The sequence below is a fragment of the Stenella coeruleoalba genome (assembly GCF_951394435.1).
Source record: "Stenella coeruleoalba genome assembly, chromosome: 16".
NCBI lineage: Eukaryota > Metazoa > Chordata > Mammalia > Artiodactyla > Delphinidae > Stenella > Stenella coeruleoalba.
In genome coordinates this window covers 20,079,177-20,103,761 of record NC_137162.1, presented here as the reverse complement: position 1 = coordinate 20,103,761, position 24,585 = coordinate 20,079,177, and the positions used below count along the sequence as shown (strand labels likewise).

Sequence of the window (24,585 nt, the reverse complement as noted above, 5' to 3'; positions counted from 1 at the left end):
TCTCTGTGGGTCATCTCAGAAGCCTGGTGGGGAAAAATAGGGGACATCCAGGTTAGAGAACCTGTGGTGAAACACATTGGTTAAGAAACAGCCAACCTCACACACTGCAATCCAAGTACCTTTGCTTGTTGAAGAGAATTGGCTTTAATTACCAAAATACCCTCGTCTGAATTGCCTCTCTGTTTGAGAAAAAGAGCTTGAAGAGATTGAAGAAAAGGGCCTCTTTCCTAACTTCAGGTCTTCAGGGATGGAAGGAATGAAGCCCTCCCCTCATCACACCACCCCGTAGGAAGCTGGAATGGCTAGTTTTCTTCTGGGGATTTGAGATAAGAGACCTGAGTGAATGATCATGAATTTTCAGCTGTTCCACAAGAGGTGCCTCATGATGAGCCTCAAAATAGGATGAAATCTAGGCAGACCTCCCAGATGAGCACTAATTGGAGCAAAACCTTTTCTGTGACAAATGGCAAAGCTAAGGTTTTTGTGCTGTGTATTTTTTTAATGGTGCTATAGTCCAACTAATAAAAAAAGTGATGCAAAATCAATAATTCCTACCTTCCCCAATGTACACCATCTAGCCTAATCAAACCCGTTGACTTGCTGCAACCCACATGAGCAACTTGTGTACATAGGTTTTCACACACGCCTCTTGGAATGCTTCTCTTCACTGCCACCCCACTGCCCATCCTCTAATCCCAGAGCATTGTCTAGCCCTTCCATGCGGTTGTCTCTGAGAGCTGCTGCTCTCACTGACGTCTGTCTTCAGAAACCCAAAGGAACTTAGCATGCCTTCTGAGCAATGCTTCCTACACTGATTATTTACTCATTTTCTATAAATGCTAGGAATTGCTTTTCTTCACAACTATTAATTATTTAAATACAAAGACTATGTCAGATATTTTTTCCATCTTTTCACAGCGTAACAGGCCCAGTAAATATTTGCTGGTTGGTAAATAATGACTTCTGTGTAAATAAATACTGCAAAATTTGTAACAAATGATCAATTCAAATACTTCACAATAAAATATTTCTTCCCCATCCCTCATCTTAAAAATACAGCATTTTAAAGCCAGAGGGAAGATTCCTCAACCAATCTCCTCATTCTTTAGATGAATCGACTGAAGCTAAAGAAGGTGAAGTGACTTGATTAAGGTCACATCTAACTAGAAGCCAATTAGGGCCAGGGCCCAGATCTGCAGACTTCTAGTGATGTACCCTTTCTGATACACAGCGTGGTGCCCCAGGGTTACACTCTACTTGTAAGTTGGTCATCACAGTTCAGTAGAGGGAAGACAGACTGGGAGCTAGATGGCATGGGGCCACATCCTTGTTCTTTCACTAATTCATTCTATGGCCTTGGAAAAATCATTTAACCCTTTGGCCTCAGGCTTCACAGCTGCAGGAGGAAAGATGTTAATTCTGCATGATCTAACTCAGAGTTCAGCAAACTACAGCCCACAGGCCAAATCTAGTACACACTTGTTTTGGTAAATAAAGTTTTACTGGCATACCCGTTTATTTACCTATTGTAAATACCTATAATGGAAGAATTGAGTAACAGTTAACAGAGACCATATGATCCACAGGCCAAAATATTTACTATTTGGCCCTTTGCAGAAAAAAAATTGTTGACTCTCAATCTAACCTATATGTAGTACAGTTGTATGAATCTAATGTATGCAAGGATTCTTTTCATCTATAAAGTGCTATATCCACATTTAAAAAATCATTGTTATTGACAACAATAGTAGCAATAGCAATAGTAAATCATGAAATATCATTTGCAGTAAACGCGTAAAATTTTCTTTGTTTGGGACTTCCCTGGTGGTCCAGCGGTTAAGGCTTCGCCTTCCAATGCAGGGGGTGTGCGTTCAATCCCGGGGAGCTAAGGTCCCACATGCCTCCAGTCCAAAAAGCCAAAACATAAAACAGAAGCCATATTGTAACAAATTCAGTAAAGACTTTAAAAAAATTGTCTTTGTTTAATAGGTGGCATCTACATGATATATTGCTTGATTTGAGATCACCTCACCTCACCTCACTATTGTTCATAGTAACATGTTTTTGCAGAACCAAGTGACAATTTTAACAGATCCAGGAATATTTCAAACTAATTAGATCATTTATATATAAAATATAAAGCAAGTGTTTTCAGAAGAACATCAGGTCATCCACGGAGAGCATCTGCCCTCATTTTCATCACTAACCTGGCTCGCTATGTGGGTACCATCCTGTGTTATAAGTACCATGTAATGGAATTAACATTCACCTGGAAATACTGACTTGACACACACTGACCTTTGACTATTGGCTCTGTTACTCTAAATGTATTAAGCTTTTCCATTGATGTTTCTGGGAGGGAGATTGGTGGCTCACCATGGTTTTCCCCTGCCATGTACTCTGGGCATGGACATTAACCAAGGAAGACAAACTGTTCTCAGCAAAGTGGGAGATTAATCATTGGCCATGTCCAACTCACTGCCATGGTAATGACACGGGATTTTATCCTAAGAATTACAGCAGTCATTGAAAGGCCTTAGAAGAGCTCTTCCTCTGATGTAACCACAATGTAGATAACAGGTTGGAGGTGCAAGAGCAGGTGTGGGAACTGGCTAGGAGGCTGCAGGACTAGCCCGAGCAGGAGACAAGAATGACTTTGACTAGAGTTGTCATGGAGATGGGGATATGCAAACCATCATGAACAAGCTGAAGCTGGGGGTGACGTGGGAAGAAGCAGAGGAGGCAGGACAGGCACTGGCTTTGTGTTAGCCCAGATCCAACCTAGAGCTGCACGAGGGCGGTTAGCGAGAATCCAGCTAGATTGCATTTCCCTCAAATTCATCTCCTGCCCCTATTTCTAATGGTCCTAGAGGCCCATAAAACCAATTCCAATTAGGGGTCTTTATTCCTCTCCAATAAAACTTAAAACTTTCATTTGATTCAGTAAATTCTTAACAACATCTTTTTATTTGCCTCTTTAAAAAGCCATTTTTACATGATGTAAATATAACAGTTATTTAGTAGTGATAAATACATTCCTAATTAAACAACTATTTTATTACTTACTAACAGCTTAAAAAGTCTGAGATCCGTCGGGAAATAAAATATTTTATTTACAGGAATTGGGCTGAGAGACCTGATCTTCCTGGTGCAAATGAGTCAGAAATGACCAATATAAGTAAGATGAAACAGGATTTATTAGGCTTTAAGGCTGGGGTTCCTGTTTCCTTTGAAGTATTACTCTGCCTGTATTTGTATATGCATGTTTATGTATACGTGTGCATATGTGTGTGTATACAGAGAAGTTTGCCATGAAAGATAAGAAATGTCTATGTGATATGAACCTTCTCCCACCTGCATGACTAAAATATTCCTCTGAAATTTCTATGTCAGAAAAGAGCCTGAAACTTCTAAATGTTAAAGGCAAATACCCCTCAGAGAGATGAAATAGGGAACTTCGATCAGCTATTAATGACTCAGTGGAAACATACATATCTTCTCCAATAGCTGAGAATAAAGCATTGAGGCCATGGGAGTTTTGATGAAGGATATGTTCAAATCATAAATTGCACTTCCAGGCACCACGATGGAAATATCTAGAATACTGGGCACTACTATGCTGTTGGTTGGGGGAACAGTAACCAAAGACCAGATTTTCAATTTTACAACTTTTCTGAGGCCAGCCCTGACTCCTAACCAAATCATATATTAAAGTTGGGCTTTATTTCTGCCCCCTTGGACAGGCTTGTCTTGGCCTGGCCCAGTACCCCAGAAGGTAATTATCTTTTTTTTTTTAACTTTTTAGTTTATATTGGAGTATAGCCAGTTAACAATGTTGTGCACAGCAGATGCACAGCAAAGCAACTCAGCCATACATATACTTGTATCCATTCTCCCCCAGACTCCCCTCCCATCCAGGCTGCCACATAACACTGAGCAGAGTTCCCTGTGCTATATACTAGGTCCTTGTTGGTTATCCTTTTTAAATATAGCAGTGTGTACACGTCAATCCCAAACTCCCTAACTATCCCTTCCCTCCACCCTTAACCATAAGTTCATTCTCTAGGTCTGGGAGTCCGTTTCTGTTTTGTAAATACGTTCATTTGTATCATTTCTTTTTAGATTCTGCATATAAGCGATAGCATATGATATTTCTCTTTCTCTGTCTGACTTACTTCACTCAGAAGTTGATTGTCTTTATGTTATGAGAACGAGGTTTCTAATAGTGTGGGACATTCACGGTCTTGTGAGCTTGTTTTCAAATGACAAGAATGGACCTGTATAGACCTAGCCAGACTCTTTTGCTTGGATCACTTCAACATCCAAGTCTATGTAAAGAGGCTGGGACAGGGACTGAAGTGTAGGCCGTCTGTGCCCATGGAATGAGAAGAATGATCTAAATTTTGCATCCTTCTGTTCGGCCATTTTTTTCATCAGTTCATTCATCTATTCAACTATTCAACAGCTATTTCTTGAGCATCCACCTGTGCTGGGCCCTGTGCTGGAGACTGGAGATATGGGAGTGAGAAAGACAGCCCGGGTCCTGCTCTCATGAAGGTAAGACCTGGTAGTAGACCAAGACTGAACTTCATTGGAAACATGTCATCCATCCTAGAAGGGCAGGGGATAGTCACCAGCTCTGTCTCTGTTTTACCATGTGACCTTGGGAAACTCTCCTGCCCTCTGAGCCTCAGGTTCGTTATCTGGGCTTTCGACCAGATGCTCTCCAAGATCTGTACCATTGTTTCTTGTGGCCTCCAACCAAACATGACTGGCTGATCGGCAGCCATGCTTCTCTGCAACACAGACACATCTGGATTCCTAAGAAACACCTCCGGGGGACTTGGAAGTGGGTGAAACTACGTCATGGGGGGTGGTTTCACTAGGCATTCTGGCTTTCTTTCCATTCTTCCTTCATTTTTCTAAATCTCTGCTCTGTACTGGCTAGGCAAAGGAAGATGCATGCGCCGGCACTCTCAGCGTGTTTCTTCTGAGCCTAAGAGTGATTAAGACAAGAGGAGGGGGTGCAACTTAAAGATGCTTTATCCATCCTGATTACTTTTCAGAGAACTAATCTAAAATCCAGGGGGCATAGTAACTTGATTAAGATCCCACAGCAAAAAGGAATCAGTCTGGGGCCAAGAGGTACACCACCAGGCTTGCAGTGGCATGCCCCTCCTGAACCCAGCATGCTGCCACAGTGTTCCCACATCCTGGTCACTTGGTCCTCATAGTCGAGGGGGAAAAGAGTGAACTGGGAGTCCGTGCTGTCTCACCAATCCACCGTGCAGCCAAATCACTTAACCCCAGTAGCCTCAGCACCACAGCTGCAAGAGGCCAGATGTCTTAGTGCATAATGCTGTTGTGCAAACAGAACGCAGGTCAGTGGTCAGACAAAGAAGCTTTTAAACTCAACAGTGCTACATCCTTGCAAACCACTGGAATCACTGTTGTGGAAATGGTAGCAGTAGTAATAGCCATAGTAAATCATGAAAGATAAACTTCACCCAAGCCCATCAGGATTTTTGTCCATTAAATGTGTGGCAACCAAACTGCCTCTGTGGTGTCCACAAAATAATGTTTTGTAAAACTAGATTATACCTTTGAAGATTTCTGAAATATTCTAGGAACAATTGATATGAAGACTTGTGTGCAAAACATAAGTGGATGTTGTCAGATCAGCAGCTCAGCCACGTAGGGCCTCTGCCACCACTTCCATCACGAATGTGACCCACCGAGGATTCCCCCATGTGCCATAAATGTGTAGTTAGACCTCCCACCTGAGACTCTGATTTGGAGCAAACTGACTTTCAGCATTCATATTTGTTGCTCTAATGCATTGGATTTATTATCATTAGCATCATTATTAGCATGGAATTAGCATTAGCATTTTTGAGAGGGAAGGTTTTGCCTCCAAGTGGTTGATTCCCTGCTCTGTTATGGACATGCTATTTCCTCAGTTCAGGAAAATACCATTCTCGGAAAAATAGGAACATTAATCATTGGATCCATCCAGTCCCCTACCCATCCAGCCCTTGGGAGAGGATTGATTTATGGAAAGTGCTAGCGTCAAAGTCAGAAAACCAGTTTCTGCAATTATGCTCCACATTCCACAAATACCTGAGCCTCAGTTTTCTCCTTAAACACATGGAGCCAGTATCTTCTTTCTCCCCTCCTCATAAAGGGTTTTGAGAAGAAAATAAAGAGCAAAAGAAAAGTTATCATAAACATGGAATGTTTAAAAAGAATGAAGTACATACCAAGTAGTTGTATAATATAGAGAGAGACTAGCCAATACATAAGTCTTTATCTTGTGCCAGACACTGTTCTAAGCACTTTACATAAAATAAACACTATTGACTAGTAATAATAATAGAGTAAGTTTAATAGAGATTTATCCATATGGATGTTCACAATTTTCAAGCAGGGCATCAGCACTTTTCAGCCGTCTCCAGGCACAGCTGTGTCTCCATTCCAGGACAGGAAGTAGAAGAGTTGCTGGGCCATGCGATCTGTAGGAAAATCTGTGCAGACTGTTCTACCCCTACAGCGCCTTGAGTGATTGGCTCCTGACCCGAAGTCCTCAGTTCAGCAGATGGAAAAATAGTCTTTCCCACAGGGAAAGGGGAAGAGAGTGAAATTATTTGCTCTCCTTCTGATATAATTCCCCATGTCAGGATTATGGTGTCGGGTGCAGTCGTAAACCCCATGGATGAAAAGATAACTTAAAATGCACATTTCATTCTATGTGTGGGTATTTCAAAGGACCTCAGGGTTGATCAGGAGACAAGACGGTAATAACATGCCAGTTAGTTAAAGAACCAGAGGATTGAATGGCTTTGTTCAACTACTGCTGAACTGATGTGCCCACATGTAGAAGATTTAAAATGTTGGCTCCCAGGCGCAGGAGCTAAATAAACCCACTTTGTTGTTGTTGTCTTAGTTTTCTTTCCCCAGAAGATAACATCTACCGTGTAATAAGTGGAAGTTTCTCCAACACAAGACACCCACTAACAACTTCCAAAAGGGATGGGGCCCAGCTGGGGCCAATAGAATGCGCGGTCTTGTCGATCATTGGTGAAGATAACATAAGAACTAAAAGAAGAAGGAGACTGCGCCTCAGGTGAAGGCCTACAAGAAGCAGCAGGGCGCCGGGCGTGAGAAACAAAAGGAGCTGCAGAGGGCGGCAGCGCAGGACCCGGCAGGGGGATTCCTGGAGAAGTAGGCGGCCACCGAGAGCCGGCCCCTCGACCCCTTCACGCCCAAGGCCGCCTCGGGGAACGACCCAAGCGATGCCCCACGGGGCCCAGTACGGGCCCTGCACGCAAGGACAAGGACAAAGCGCTGCCCAGCGTCTGGATCCCGCCGCTGACCCCTGAGGAGACGGCCACGAATCAGGAGAAGCCGTCGCGCCTCGTGACCTGGCCCACGTTCGGGAAGCGCTGCGCATGTCTGCACGTCCCCCCTGACGCCCGTGTGCTTCAGGCCGCTCCACAGCTCGGTGAACCGCGTGGGGCTCATCACGCGCGGCAAGCACTGCCTGTGCGCCAGGACCTGCGAGCCTGAGGAGCGCTTCGCCGAGCGCCGGGCTGCGGTCCTCTGGAGGCGTGGGCACCCTGGAACGCGTGGAGAAGCCGGTTCGCAAGGACCACGTGGACCCCGTGAACCGGAGAAGCTCCCGGACCGCGGCATCATCGTGCTGCAGCGGCTCCGTAGTGAAGCTGCAGGTGGAGAAGTCCAGGCCACTACGGTAGCTGGTGAGCACATCCTCCATTTTGTTAGCTGAGCACATGTTGTATGCCAGGTACTGTATCGGGTGCTAGCTGGGATTTTAAGGGGAATAACGTACTTTCTGCCCTCAGTAATACCAAACTGCCATTTCTTGAGTGCCAGGGTTGCTGGGCACAGTTTTAAGTATCCTATATGTATTTGTTAATAGATCCTCATTAGCAGCCCAAGAGGTGGATGCTATTCAAAAAGTTTATAAATAATAAATGCTGGAGAGAGTGTGGAGAAACGGGAACCCTCCTACACTGTAAATTGGTGCAGCCACTATGGAGAACAGTATGGAGGTTCCTCAAAAAACTAAAAGTAGAACTACCGTATGATCCAGCAATTCAACTCCTGGGCATATATCCAGAAAAGCTGAAAACTCTTGCTCAAAAAGATATATGCACCCCAGTATTCATAGCAGCGCTGTTTACAATAGCCAAGAAGTAGAAACAACCCAAGTGCCCATCAACAGACAATTAGTTTAAGAAGATGTGGAATAGATAGATGACAGATAGATAGATAGATAGTGCAATATTACTCAGCCATAAAAAAAGAATGAAATATTGTCATTTGCACCAACATGGATGGACCTAGAGATTATCACAGTAAGTGAAGTAAGTCAGAAGAAGACAAATACATGATATCACTTATATGTGGAATCTAAAAAATAATGCAAATGACCTTACTTAGAAACAGACTCACAGACATAGGAAACAAACTTATGGTTACCAAAAGGGAAAGGGAGGGGTCAAGGGGTAAATTAGGAGTATGGAGTTAACAGATGCAAACTATTATACCTGAAGTAGATAAGCAACATGGATTTACTGTATAGCACAGGGAACTATATTCAACATCTTATAATAACCTAGAATGGAAAAAAAATCTGAAAAAGTATATATCTAACTGAACCACTTTGCTGTACACCTGAAACTAACACAACATTGTAAATCAACTCTACTTCAATTTAAAAAAAAGAGGAGAATGCTATTATTATCATCACTATACATATGAGGAAACTGAGACACAGAGAGTTTAAGTAACTTGCTCAAGGTCACTACGTAGTGATTGGAGTTGCTGGGCTTTGAACCCCAGCAATCTGGATTCAGTGTTCAGGAGACCAACTGCTGCACTCTACCACCTCTCCTGTGGGAGAGGGGATACGACAGGCACAGGCATGATCACCCTTCGCTCAGTGCTACCCAACTGGTTTGCAAATACGTGCTTCAGAAAAGGGACATGGTTAATCAAAGAAGGCTTCATTTTGTTATGAAGCGTGTAGAACTCCACAAGCAGGGATGGGTGGGGGTCACCTGCAGCTAGTGGGAACGGTGTGAGCCAAGTCATCCTGATAGAAAACACTGCTTCTCACACTTTGATGTGAATACAAGTCACCTGTTTATTGTTGCAAGGCAGTCCAAGCACAAGGGGTGTTAGTGAGACTCCAACCAGATGAGGCTTTTCCCCAAATTCATTATCTGCCCCTGTTTAAAATGAACATGAAGGCACATGAAACAAGTCCTCTTAGGGTCTCTTTATTCTTCTCCAAGAAAACTTGAAACGTTCATTTGACCCAGTAAAATTCTTAATAACCTCTTTTTATGTCCCTCTTTTTAAATCAATTTTATGTGTTCTAAGAAAAAATGATTAATGACTAGTGAGAATGTTTCCCTAATACCACAGTTACTTTCTTAAACTTCCCAATTTAAAAATGCTTCAAAAAAATGCTTCAGGTCTGAAATTTGCCTAGAAAATCAATTATTTACCTAATGTGTGTTATAATTTTCTTTCAAATAATTATCTAAGGGTTGGAAAGAAACCAAATTGTGCTGAAAAGCTCAAGTATGTAACTTTAGACCTGATCTCCCTGACAGAAATCGAGAGAATTTGTCACTATGAAATGAGAAGGATTAATGAGCATCTGTGAGTGAGGCCCTGGTTTCCTGTGGAGGGTGTATGTGCATGTGCACATGTGTGTGTGTTTTCACTTAAGTGCACTGCGTGTGCACGTGCATATCTGTGTACCAATGGATGATCATTAAAGAATAGGTGTCTTTAAACAAGAGGCTCATTTTCAGTCCCAGTGGCTGGGAGTTGAAGTAAGTGCCTGTGTGGCAAATCCCCACCCACCCCCGCTGAAAGATTTCCCTCTGCCTCTCTAGGGCAACACCTGAAATGTATGTTTTGTAGCTAACTCGCTAGACAGGTATAGGATGTTTTAGTCAGCCACTACTGATTCAGTGAAAGTGTGATTATCAAATACTCTATTCTCCCACAACTGGCTTCCATGGGTAATGAGAGCTTTGCTGGAGGACATGTTGGAATCATGAATTGGGACCTGGGCTTTCCAGGGCACCTTATGAACAGTGCCCTGGGCACTAATTAGGTAGCAACTCTTGTAGACTGAAAAAAAAAAATGCGCAACCTAAAAGTTGAGAGCTATGTTTTATTCAGTGGACATTCTGAGGAGACAGGACTCTCAGATCCCTCTGAGGGACTGCTCTGAAGAGGCAAGGGGCGGGCCAGGATATATAGGAGTTTTTGCAACAAAGACCAGGTAGTTGGAACATCGGAAGATTACTGCTAATTAAAGAAAACCAGACATCTCAAATTAATGAAATTAGTGCTTTTCTATGAATGGGAAACTGCAAAGTCTGGACTCATTGAAATCATTCCTTTGATATGCACCTCAGCTATCTGGGGGCAGTAGCCTGTGTTTTCACATCCTGAGTCTCCTCAGGGTGCACTGTTGGGAGTGGCTGCATCAGTTGGCTGTTTGATGGCAAGCATTCCGTTTCCATCCTGAGTTCCCTCAGGGCTCCCCTTCAGGGCGGCTGTAATGTGGTGGCTTGATAGCTGCCACATCCTTTGTTTACTGATGTGGCAGGCGGCATTCTTAGTTCACACTCTGGTACAGGTAACCAAAGGTCCACTTGGTTAACTGGTCGACTCTGCAAATTTCTGGGGACCCATTCTGTCTCCTAAATCATGCATTAAAATTCGACGTGATTTTTGGTCCTGTGGACAGTCTTCAAGGCTTAGCTTGACACTCCTCACCACTCTAGAATTTTTCTTTCTTATGGCTCAGGCAGAGTCAGACCCAGGGCTATCTTCCCTAGTAGGAACAGGCTTGACATTCTTTAGAAGATTTGCAAATAATCTTCAAACCCCTATGTCCCCTTGGGATACCCTACTACCTCCCCCAGACTAATTAGGATACAAGAGAAAAGCCCTGGGTAGAGATTCTGCCTCTCTCTCTCTCTCTCTCTCTCTCTCTCTCTCTCTCTCTCTCTCTCTCTCTCTCTCTCTCTCTCTCTCTCTCTGCCTCTCTCTCTGTCTCTCTGTCTCTGTCTCTGTCTCTCTGTCTCTCTCTCTCTCCCCCTCCCTCCCTCCCTCCTATGCCACCTCAAGATCTCTCTCTCCTTCTCTCCCTCCCTCTCTCTCTGTCTTTCTCTCTTTCTCCTTCTCTCTCCCTTTTTCTCTTCTCCCTTCCTGCCTTCACCTTGTTTATTTACATATCGCATCCATTTTCTCTTGCCTTACTCTTACTTATCCTCAAGCCTCAGATTTATATCATTTTTTTCTGAAAAGTCTCCCACAACCACCTCTTCAGTCTCCCACTCGCCAAATTACATTAGGCACCATCCTCTGTTCTCCCTTTATCATATTTATCATTTTATCTGGTAATTATCTTCATATGGGATTGGCATCTGAAATGGGGTAGGGTCGGAGAGCAGTCTTATAGGACTGAATCTTCAAGTTGTGGAATCTGTTACTATCTTCTGGTCCACAGTGTCAGAAGTGAGTTGGACTGTAGGACACCCAGCTGGTGTTCAGCGAATTCCAATTGGAATTGAGTGCAGAACCTTTTTAGGAAGCCACACATAATCTTTCTTCTTTATGTGAAAGTTCAGCTGAGCCTTCTCCTGAATATGAGAAATGGTCCTTGCCATATAATTTTTTATTTTTATAAATTTTATTTATGTATTTATTTTTTGGCTGCGTTGGGTCTTTGTAGCTGCGCGTGGACTTCAGTTGTGCTCGTTGCAGTGAGCGGGCTTCTCATTGCAGTGGCTTCTCTTGTTGTGGAGCACAGGATCTAGGCACTTAGGCTTCAGTAGTTGTGGCACGCAGGCTCAGTAGTTGTGGCTCGCAAGCTCTAGAGCGCAGGCTTAGTAGTTGTGGCGCATGGGCTTAGTTGCTCCGCGGCATGTGGGATCTTCCCAGACCAGGGCTCGAACCTCTGAACCCCTGCAGGCGGGTTCTTAACCACTGCGCCACCTGGTAAGTCCTTGCCATACACTTTTGAAGGACCATTATTGTCAACCCAACACCAAATAATACTGTCATCAGCGAGATAGATGCTAAAATGGAGAATGCTGACCCCTAGTTAAGATTAGAGTAGGAGTCAGTTACCATCTGTTAAGAGCTCTTTGGGTGCCAGACACTGTGCTAAATGATTTGTATACATTATCACAAACGCTATGGTAATCTTATTCTCTGTTTTACAAAAGAGAAACAGGCTTAGAGAGCCAAGGTGACTTGGCCAAGGCCACACTGCTCGTACACAGGCAAACCGGGAATAAGACTGAATATCTGTCTGCACGTTTCACAGTTTATCTGCTGCTCCACACCACTCAGAAACCTCAGTTAATCAGAATGTTCAGGGAGTGTTGTGATGAAAAGGGCTTTCAGTTTGGATGTAGAAATTAGTGTGTGTTGAAGGTGACCAGTTTTTAAGTGTTGGGTTACATTACTGATGTGAACCTGTCTGTTGTCATTGCTTTCTCCCTTAGAAAGAGGACAAAGGTAGCTAATACGCTGAATAATTGGTTGTTTCTATCAGAAGAGTGCTGGCTAGTAAACACTGCTTGCATTGTTTTTCAAATCCTACCTTCATTCATAGAGTCCTGAAACTTACACATGTGTACAAGGGTCCACTCCCCTTGTGTGAGAAACAAAAAGTCTTTTAAAAAAATTTTATTGAATTATAGTTGATTTACAATGTTGTGTTCACTTTCTGCTGTATAGTGAAGTGACTCAGTTATAGATATATGTTCTTTTTCATATTCTTTTCCATTATTGTTTATTATAGGATATTGAATATATTTCCCTGTGCTATACAATAGGACCTTGTTGTTTATCCATCCTATGTAAAATAGTTTGCATCTGCTAATCCCAAACTCCCAATACTTCCCTCCCCCAGACACCCTCCCCCTTGGCAACCACAAGTCTGTTTTCTATATCTGTGAGTCTGTTTTTGTTCTGTAGATATGTTCATTTGTGTCATATTTTAGATTCCACATATAAGTGATATCATATGGTATTTGTCTTTCTCCTCCTGACTTCGCTTAGTATGATAATCTCTAGGTCCATCCATGTTGCTACAAATGGCATTATTTAATTCTTTTTAATGGCTGAGTAATATTCCATTGTGTGTGTGTGTGTGTATATATATATATATATATATATATATATATCTCACACCTTCCTTATCCATTCCTCTGTCGATGGACATTTAGGTTGTTTCCATGTCTTGGCTATTGTAAATAGTGTTGCTATGAACATAGGGGTGCATGTATCTTTTCAAATTATACTTTTGTCTAGATATATGCTCAGGAGTGGGATTGCAGGATCATATGGTAACTCTATCTTTGGTTTTTTGAGGAACCTCCATACTGTTTCATAGTGGCTGTACCAATTTACATGCCCACCAACAGCATAAGAAGGTTCCCTTTTCTCCACACCCTCTCCAGCATTTATTATTTGTAGACTTTTTAATGGCCATTCTGACAGGTGTGAGGTGGTACATTGTGGTTTTGGTTTGCATTTCTCTAATAATCAGCAATGATGAACATCTTTTCATGTGCCTATTGTCCATCTGTATGTCTTCTTTGGAAAAATGTCTGTTTAGGTCTTCTGCCCATTTTTCTATTGGGTTGTTTAGTTTCTTGTTATTAAATTGTAGGAGCCGTTTGTATATCTTGGAAATTAAGCCCTTTTCCTGTCCATTGCATCATTTGCAAATGTTTTCTTCTAGTCTGTAGGTTATCTTTTCGTTTTGTTTATGGTTTCCTTTGCTGCGCAAAAGCTTATAAGTTCGATTAAGTCCCGTTTGTTTATTTTTGCTGAAAAGCAAAAAGCCTTAGGAGTAGAAAGATGCTAGTAGAGGAGGGAACACAATGTGGGTAGAGGACCTACAGCCTCTGCAGTGCACAGAGAACGTGGGTCCCAGTATTTCTTGCCACATTTCAGTAAAAGAGAAAATAAGAACAGTCAGAGTGAATCATGACAGAATGGATAGTGGATCGGGCCAAGAGTTCCAGCCCCAGTTCTTCACTTCCTCTTTGTGTGACCTCGGGTGAGTCATTTTATCTCTCTGGCTCTCGCTGAACTCATCGGTAAACGGAGCAGTTTGGTTTAGGGGATATGTTACGTCTATTGGAGAAAAAAAATAAATGAATAGTGATTACCCTGGGAGTAGGAGGTGTAATGACTGAAAGAGAGCATGAGGGGGGGAGGTTTGAGGTTCTGGTAATCTTGACCTGACTGCTGTTCCAAGAAAGCGTTTACTTAGTGAAACATCATCAGTCTGTAAGCTTACTCTTGGTGCACTTTCTATATGTACTTTATTCTTCAAGAAGAAAGCTTACATTAGAAACCAACAAACCAAAAAATACACTAGGCACTTTAAATCCTAATTGGAAGAAAAGGTCAAGTATAAACATAGAAAAATGTTTTTTAAAGTGTTTAAACCCCCTATGAGTCTTCTTCTCATTTGAAGAGATAAGTGACTATTAGAAAGGAAAAAAAAAAACCTCGGCTCCAAATCATGATAGGATAGTTTGGACAGCAAATCATCATTTACATGGTCACCTATCACAGATTTTCCTTTTGAAATATAATCTGAATACTACATAGTCTGATTTGTTTTAACACCCCCTGTTCTGAAGCATTATATTTAATAAGTTGAAGTAGGAGGCATTAAGGTGAAACCTACTGTTACCAAAACCACGGAATTCCAGCAGCAACATTGTTACCCTATGGTTCTATGATCCCACAACGCAATGTAATGAGACTTAAAGGGTGTCAGGACTTGGGGACGCCAGGAGTGTGGAAAAGGGATGGCCATCAGTTCTGTGAACACAGATCACATTTAGATGAAGGTAACCTTTTCTTTACCATTAAAAGCAACCTTTTATTTTCATGTAACCTGAGTTTCCAATGAATATAGGGTGTACACAGTTGAGGGTTAGGAGGAAGGAACTCCGATACTTCAGACACTGAGGCAGCACAGCGGCTTCAGCTTATGAAACAACAGCAGAGGAATGGGAATCACTCTGACCACTGTGGGACAGAATACCAGCCCTTGAATCAGCCTATTTCAGAGGTGGCCCTCAGGCAGGCTTGGCAACAAAGCATATTCTCCAGCAGAAGTCAGCGCCTAAAAAGACAAGCATTAGTGTTAGAAAACTGATGTCTTATAAATGCGGATTTATGAGAATGTAAATTGGTACAACTGCTTTGGATCATTATCCAGCAGTCCTGGTAAAGTTGAGGATATGCATCCCTTGTGACCCAGCAGTTCCTCTCCTCGGCTTGTGCAGTATAGAATCCTGCCCACAGGTGCCCACAGCACACGGGTAAGGTTGTTGCCAGCAGCATTGTTTGTAATTCCGTCAACACGAGAATGGATACCTAACTTATGATACATTTGCACAACAGAGAAGATGCCTGGACCAGAAGGGTATGTATCAACATGCATTTGTCTCACGAATATACTTTTGATTATAAATGCAAGTTTCAGAAGAATACAGTATGACAATATTTTATAAATTTTCAAAGCAGACAAAAAAATACTGTAGTTTTTTGTTAGGCATCCATATATATGTATTAAAGATATAAAGAGTAAAAACAGGAATGATGAACAAGTTCAGTAACCTCCCTGAGAAGAGATGGGGGATGAGGGGAAGATTCGAATAGGTAGAAGCATGAGACATTCACAGGTGAATCACTATGATAATACAGTTCATCGTATTAGTCTTTATACTTTTTTGTATATCCAATCTTTTATGCAGTTTTTAAAAATTTTAATTGAAAAAATAAGAGTAAGATTTACTCACTCATCCTTCCATCCGTATGTTCATTCATTCAGTATGTATTTATGAGCATCTACTTTGTGCCAGGCACCCCTTTAAAGTCAAAGAGGAAAATGAGAAAAGTAAAAAGGATAGTCACTGACCTCAAAGGTCTCGTCAAGATAAAGAGACACACAGAGAAACTTAGACCACAGTGTGAGACTCCTTCCTTTTACAGTGAAGGAGTCTGAGTCGAAAAGGAAGATACAGCTTGGGCCAAAAGTACACACAGAACCTGCCTCCCAGGCATGTGGCTAAAGATGAGGGTGATCATGGGAGGAAAGCAAACCTAGCTCCATGGTCACAGGACACAAAGCTCACATTGGACTCCTGGCTCTTCTTCCCAGGATGCAGTGATAGCCATCATCCTGGCAAGTGGTCCCACTCAGGCGCCTGAGCTGTTTCAAACAAATTCTGCACAAAGGGTGATTTGTGCTGTGTTGTGCTTTTCTTTCAACATAAGTGTCATGATTCTTGGCGTAGAAGTGTAACAATGATAGGGGTACATTCATCAGTCATTCTAATGCCTTGTGTTTGAAGAGCAGTTTGAAGCTATTTTTCCCCAAGACTACTTAATATCAGAACATATTGGTTCAGACTACAGCCCTCTTCTGTGCTCTCGCTCACAAAAGAACCAAGGAATGCATTGTCCATGTTACAACCATTTGTGGGGAACTGGGTGAGGGATGTACCAGACATTACACGATACCAGAAACCGAGCAAGGCGGGAAGATGGGGCAGTGTTCTGTCAATTCCAAGGAAAGAAAAATAACCTGCAGTGTTTTTTTCTTACAACCTGTGTGATGCTGGTGACAGTAATACCAGTAAACTAAATAAGGAATGATATACATACATATTGAGTCATAATTCCAAAGATGTCCATTGTCATTAAATGGCATAAGGAAAGCCCAGAAGTAGTTTATGGTAGAAAAAATATGACTCTTTCATTAAATACCTCTTAGACATCTGGAACAAAAAAATGGTGGCTAAACATTACTAATATTTTCAACATCTGTGATTCTGAATGCTTTGAAAATATGCACATGTGTGTTAATTTATACTTTATAGCTTTACAGCCTGTTGCAGGAGGATTAACTCTAAGTCTCACATCGTGCAGATGAGGACACAGAAACCCAGATGGGTTAAACAGCAACATCCCACAGTTTGTGAAAGAGCTGGAGCAGGAAACTGGCTCCCCTTATTCCCCCAGCACAGAGCTTCCAATCTCCCCTCAGCGTACATAGCAGTGCTAAGTCATTGACAGTAGTTCACAGAGGCAGTGGCTCTCAAACTTTCATTTGGGTTTGAAGTTTAGGGATGATTCTGAAATCAGTTGGCCTTTCATTCATGGGCAGCCAGCGGCCATAAAACATGAGGATTGGTGTTTTCCCTTCTGAGCAGGATGAGAGGGGGCATAGCTAGCTGCTGTATGCAGGAGTCATTAGCCGTGAGTCTCCCTTGTTCAGAAATACTTTATAAAGATGATGTCTATCCTCTGTCAAGGTGACATCTGTTCTGCAAAGAAATCAGAGCAGTGAGTGCAAGAAACATGAAACGTATCAAGCACAGAATACAAAAGCAAGGGCTTTAACTTCCCTTGAAATGTAAGGTGGGATGAATCACTGGAGTGCAGCTTGGGTTGGTTTGTTCATTTGTTTATTTTTAACGATAGGAGGAAAGAAGATAAAAGATCTTTCCTGGGCCTGGACCATATGTCTATAGGCAATCTTTGGTGTCACCATAAAAGCCCTGGCATCCCATCACTCACATTGGAAACAAGTCTTTCATTTATCCTTCCATTGGTTCCTTTAGGCCTGAGCACTGGTACTGATGTCTGAATTGCTCTGGAGTATAAAACTCTCTGGAGTCCAAGAGACCCCCACGCAGTCATAGAAATGCCTGCCACCTGTGTACCTAACTCGACTTCTTCTCCGTGTGAGGGCCTTTTGTGGGTCCAGCTTTGTCCCAGTCAGGGATAGGCGGTCACCTAGATGCCCCTGACTGCCTCATTCTACCCAGCAAGAAGTAATCATAGGGCTGGTTCAGCAGCCTCTCAAGATGGCTCTGGATTTAGCTTGAGTGCCCCCTGTTGACCAAGCCGTACTTATTTTCCCAATGCACTGATCTCCAGATTTCAGATTCTCCTGTTTGGATTGCTAAGATCCGCCTGTGTTTCTCTTGGTTCTCCTGGACCCAGTCACCTTGCCATCTGTGGTTTACAGTCTCTGGGAATTGGATGAAATGTGATGTTGATCTTGAACTTCCTATTTTTACCAGGGTTAGCACCATCACAAGCCATGTGTCTTTCAGAGAACTAGCTCCAGGGTCAAACCCTGCCCTGATCTGACACACCATCAGCTGCACCAGCAGGGCCTCTGAACTGATACCCATAGCGCCACATGCTGTAAAGAACCAAACGGTGCAATGTGGAAATGACCCCTGGTCACATAGAACATAAAGCCACCAGAACAGGACGACAGCCAAGATGTAACAGAGGCAGGTGCTGGTCCCTTGTGACTTTTGCTCTTTTTATCCCTCATTAGCTGGATGGCCATAGGACAGTTACTTAACTTCTTTGAGCCTTAATTTCATCATTTGTAAAATGGGAATAACAATACCAACCTTACTCAGTGGTGATTACACCTAATACATTTCTTGCTGTGGGGCACTGGTACATCATGAGCTTTTAGTAAATGGTGGATCTTATCTTTATTATCCTGATTGATGGAACATGTGAAAGTGCCTGAATTATAGTAGTTGACAAACAGGTATTTGTAGAAGGATTTTGGTTATTTCAAGGCCTTTTTTAAAAAAATCTCCTTACAGATTTATGGAAAAGCAGGTGCCCATCAATCCTTTCACTGCCTCCTACCTTTACTGTCTCTTTTCTTTGCTTTCCTGTACCATGTAATTATTCCCTGTGGTTTTCTGGAGCCCCAGAAAACACAGCATCATGTCAACAGTGATGCTTAGGCATTTGTGTGACACTGAACAGTGTTTACATCCTCATCTCTTACATCCTTACAACAGCCAGTTGGGGCATTTGAACAGGCGTTGTCCCCCTTTCAGTCGATGAGGTCATCAAAGAGCGTCTAACCAGTTAAGTGTCAGAGAAGAGACCAGAGCCCAGATTTTATGATTTCTCACCACAAGCTATGGTTCCATGTTACAGGCTGAGTCTATGTTCCAAATCTCCCCAAAACCTGAATCAGAGAATTAAAAGTTACTATGTCATCTGTAACCCCTTTCATCTGTCATAAGCCTGTATTGAACAAAGCCATTCTGCAGGGCATCAAACATAAACCATTAGTGTACTCAACGCTGTGTAGGGGACGGGGTGACCCTGAAGCACCTCTGTGTCCATAAGGTGCCTGTGGTCTCTTTGGAGGGACAGAGTAACTGTGATGATGACAGCAGCATGAGGCCACGTACAATTCCATAGCCACTACATTAGGGAGCATTAGAAGACTTGTACTAGAGCCCAATCCATGTAGATTAGGTGCTTGATTTTGCGTAATTCATTTGTATTCCTTGAGTAGCAAGATACTCACAAAAGGTTTTTTGGTTATTCCTCTCCTAGAAGAGACCTAGAAACAAGAAAAGCACAAGGAACACTTGGGCAAACAAAGATGAATAGGATTTCCCCTGAAGATCTGCCCCAGGTTGGCAGAAAAAGTTCTCTCTCTCTCTCTCTCTCTCTCTCTCTCTCTCTCTCTCTCTCTCTCTCTCTCTCTCTCTCTCTCTCTCGCACACACACACACACACACACACACACACACCCCAAGAGTATTAGCATGATAGAACTAGAAGCAAAAAGCAAAAGGTATTACATTATTTTTAAACCTTTCTAGGCCTGGGAGGCATCACTTCTGATTACAACTTCCCAGGAGCTGCTGTTGGGTTTGTCAAGGTGCCTTAGTTTCCTGATGAACATGCGTATGTCTGTGACATACATAGATCAGAAAGAAAGAAACCTCTGGGGGAATATAGTTAAGACATTGCAGGATGGTGACCCAGTAAGAAAGCCAACCCACATTCTTTCAACTTGGAAAGAATTGCTGAAGCCACCTATGTCATTAGATTCCTTCACAAAATATGTTGCTGTGCACAGAAAATAGATGTTGGTAACACAAGAGCTCCTGGAAAGTGGAAAGTTCTAAATATATTCACAGCTGTTTCCCCTCAGGTTTTGGGTTTTGCTCCAGAGCCAGTTTCAGAATCTTATTTCAATTGAAAGTTTTTACCCAATCTGATATGCATTGAGGTTCCATCAGGTAGAATCCATTGACAGAAATTGCTTCCTGCAGTGATATATGATTCGTTCATTCACATCTCTGAGGTATTTAGAGGAAATTATCCATGAATTGCATCATTAGTTTAAAAGCAACTGCAGTTGTTTTTCTGTCAGTATAACTTTAAGCCACGTAAGATCATTAGTTGGGAAAACATATTTGAAAAGAGTATATAACTAGTTCTCTCCCCAGAACAGTATGATTTATGTTAGAGAAACCTAGCATTGGAAATTAAACTTTTAAGCATAAGTCATCCTTGGGAATGACATCTAGATCCCCTCTTCTCCCTTGACACGCCCCACCGCAAAGGTGTCCAAAAAGTACAAGGATATTTCTAGGGGTACAGAAAACTGTGAAGATATCCACATTACAGCTGCAAACTACTGTGATGATAAAATACGTCTCCATTGGCTCACTCAGCAAAAAGCCAAGAAGATTATTTGCCGTTATTCTACTAGACCGTTCATCAGCCTTAGCTTGCTTTCTCAGTTTGGTGACCTCCTTGAGGGTTCTCAGTGTCTGGCTGCTTGGCCATGAATTAGGAGGCAGCAGTGCCAATTACATCTCTGCCCAAATTGCTGACACTGGCATCTTATATAGAGTCCTGTTCTTGACTTTTAGATCACCTCTTCCTCCCTCCTCTATATGAGAGTAAAATTCAGTGTGAGATGAGATTCATAAATGTCATGTTGTGGTTTTACCGTCTAGAAACATCAGGACAGAAATGTGCTCGGAATCTTACCTTTTGTTCTCACTGTGCTTCTTACTATCCAGCACCAGTGGAGTCGTTCAGATCTTTCTTAGCAATGAAGTATAGTCTGAAATAGTTCCGTAAACTACATAAGCAGAGAGACAATGGAAAAGGCAAGGGTGAGTGCAGCCAAACAAGTTTAATAGAAGGAAGAGATGATGGTTTGCTTGGCCATTCTTTGCGCTACCATCAGAATTTGGATTTTTATGGCAAGTGCTAATATATGAGGAGCTACAGAGGGGCCTTCAATGATGTTGATGCTCAGGGAACAGAGCATGGTGTCAGTTCCATGGCCTTCTCCTGATTCATCTGTAACAGAAGGGCTGGAGTTCAGTCTCAGCTCTGTCACCTTAATAGTTTTGTGATTTTAAGAATCATTCAGCCACTCTGAGTTTATAATCTTCATATATAAATCTAGGGCCTAATAACTAACTGATGGAATTTTGAAAACTGTATAAGATGATGTATGCAAAGTACTTTGTACAGTGTCTAGTTTATATTAAGCAAGTCAATAGTCGCTATTATCGCTGTTAATAATAACACTACTATTATATTTCTTCCAATGGACTTTAATCATTTTTAAAATCGGTTTCTGTCCCCAGTATATAAATAAAGGGGGAAAAGGACTCCCAAAATCTTAATTCCCATGATTACATAATAATCAAAGCCTTTTAAAACAGCGCACTCTTCCCAAACTACATGTTTATAGGAGGTAAACCAATATAAACCAGCATAACGTTGGTAGAATCTGTAGGATGCATCTTTTAGGGAAGGGTGGGCAAAATTTCAATATGAAAAGCAATGTGGGTATTTGCTGCTGAGAGTTTATTTTCTCTTTATATCAGAAACTAATTATGTGTTCCTAGTCAAGATTTATAAATAATTACGATAATATAATTCAGAGGCTTGGTGTATAAACTAGGATCATGCATTGCATTTAAATGTCATGTCATATCCTTTGGTGTCTCAGTGTGTAAGAGTTCCTCAGTCTTTCCTTGCCTTACATGACCTCAATATTTTTTGAGTTGAAGCTAATTACTTTGTAGAAGGTCCTTCAGTTTTTTCTACTGTTCCGTCGTGATTTTTGCATTTTAAGCAGGAGTCACACCGAAATGATGCTGTGCTCGTCTCAGTGCATCATATCAAGAGTCACATATCAGGGACATCATATCCATGAGCCCTGTAATAAGAGAGATGTGAACTTTTGTCACTTGGTCTGGTGCTGGCTAGGTTTCTCCATTGTAGAATTAATTGATAAATATGTTGTACTTACTTGAAGCCACATCTCAGGAATCTTTGATTCTGAAATCATGAAAACTCTCCCTACTCAGAAGGGGAAAAAGTGTTCCCTAATTCTCAGGAGATGGCTGACTGTCATAATTTTAAACAAAGTGTGAGGATTATTTTTAAATAATTTAAATAGATTAATAGAAGAGTCTGACTTGCCTCATTACCTTGTCATCAAGATCAATGGATAGATCTTTATCCTTACCTTACTTGACATTTTAGTGGCATTTGACGTTTTGACCCTTCCTTACATGAAACACTCCTCTGTTACGTTTTCCGTGATGACAGTCTCTAATGTTTCTCTTCCTAAAAGCTGGCCAGACTTGCTCCTCTGTCTGACCACGTATATATTTTTGGTTCTTTATCTATGTAATGATATATAACAATAATAATATTTTAGATAAATATGTTTAAGAAAAAAGAAGCAACAACATTCCAAACTGCTTGCAAAAGGCAGGGCTTAATCCTTTCCCAGTCTGGACACAAATCAACCCCGAACAATACACAACATTAAATTGCAAAGCAATTAAGCTTGAAGGTCTAAAAGACCCAAATTTGTTTTATAATGAGAACCATGAGGTCCCAAATTGTGAAGTGACTTTCAAGGGTCCCTCTTGAGTCACTGATAAAATTAGAGGGAGAGAAGTTTTCCAGTGCCCCAGGCAGTAGTGTTTCCCTCCACCATCTTGCTTCCCAGCCGAGTATCTTACAAGAGCCACATTTCTGTTCTGCCAAGAACAGTCAGTGGTTGGTCCAGAGTATCCTCGAAAGCTTTTTCCAATGCCTCTGTTTATCCCAGACTAAACCTTGACTCTGCTTTGCTCTCACCTGGACAAAAGAAAGAGATTAGGAAACACAGGCTAGGAAAAATGGCCTGGAAAAATACTTTGTATGTTTAACAACTCTTATTACTTGCTTATGATTAGCAAGAGAATAGATATGTAGGGCAGAATGTTTAGAAACTACATGGGGGAAAAAGCTGTCAGATGAAAATAAAAATGAACCATAATCCTGCCACAAAAGGATAATATATTCTCTTATAAATCTTTCTATATGTGCATATGTAACAATAGATAATAGTAGATAGTAATATTTTTTCTAGCTAGCTAACCAGCTGCTTTTTAACAAAACAAATGGAGTTTATTATAGTTTCATAATTGTATGTAGACATTTTTACTAATTTATGTCCTAGCGACTTTTTTCTATACCTTTAAATATTCACATAAGTAATGTTAATGCTTGTTTAGTGTCCCATAGTAGAAATGCATCATTATTTGCTTAATGAATCTTGGAAACTTCAGACTGTTTGCTTTAAAAAAAAAATACAAACAATGCTTCAATGCATTTCTTAATAGAACAGTCTTTGAGTATAACCATGATAATCTCCTAGGAGGGAAAATTGGGTCAAAGAAATATATATACATTTTTAGGATCATTGAAACATACCAACAAGTTGCTTTCTCAAAAGATTGTACCAACTTATTGTCCTATCAAAAGTACATTGACACATTGTAAATCAACTATACTTCAATTAAAAAAATTTTTTAAATACGTTAGCAAACTCACAGTGTGTAATCATTGGCGGAAAAAAAGCCACTTTGCTAATATAAGTGAAAACATTTTTTAAATTGTGGTAAAATACACATAAAATAAAATTTACCATTTCAACTATTTTTAAGCGTACAGTTCAGAGGTCTTAAGGACATTCACATTGTATTGCAACCTAACCACCGTCAACGTCCAGAACTTTTTTCATCTTCCTAACTGAAACTTCATACCTATGAGACACTAACTCCTCATTCCCCTTCCCCTCAGTCCCTAGCAACCACCATTCTACTTTCTGTCTCCGTGAATTTGACTACATTAGTTACCCCATATAAACAGAATCAAGCCTTCTTTGTCTTTTTGTGACTGGCTTATTTCACTTAGCATAACATCTTTAAGGTTCATCCACGTTATAGCATATCAGAATTTCCTTCCATTTTTTTGATAGAGTATAATTTTAATCTGGTTCTTCATATTATTTATTGGAATAGCTAGTAAGTAATACAGAATTCTGAACCAAAGTATAACTAATAAATTTTTCTAAACCTCTGATTTATATATTTGAAGAAACTGTAAAAGATTTTTCAGGCTTTTAAATTTACATTAAGAAACTTCAGTGTGTTACTGTGTGTGATTTTGCATGATGGTGGTAGTTAAACAAGGTTGGATTGCTAAAGAAGACTCACAGGACCCCAAATGACGATGCTTACAAACCCACAGTTCATTACATGCATACTCAGTATAGCAAGGGCATTAAATAAGGCTGTGCATCACAGCCAAAGGCTATCTCACAGCAGGGGAT

The 24,585-nt window shown here is 41.3% G+C and overlaps 2 long non-coding RNA genes across 2 annotated transcripts in view; both read left to right on the top strand.

The window, feature by feature from the left end:
- LOC307175505 overlaps positions 1 to 4,514 on the top strand; it is a 167,835-nt gene extending 163,321 nt beyond the window's left edge. Inside the window, exon 8 of the long non-coding RNA XR_013824338.1 lies at positions 4,466 to 4,514. This is a non-coding gene — a long non-coding RNA (uncharacterized lncRNA). The remainder of the gene's footprint in view (positions 1 to 4,465) is intronic.
- Positions 4,509 to 24,585, top strand: part of LOC307175506 — a 45,009-nt gene continuing 24,932 nt past the window's right edge. Inside the window, exons 1-2 of the long non-coding RNA XR_013824342.1 lie at positions 4,509 to 4,557; positions 6,944 to 7,757. This is a non-coding gene — a long non-coding RNA (uncharacterized lncRNA). The remainder of the gene's footprint in view (positions 4,558 to 6,943; positions 7,758 to 24,585) is intronic.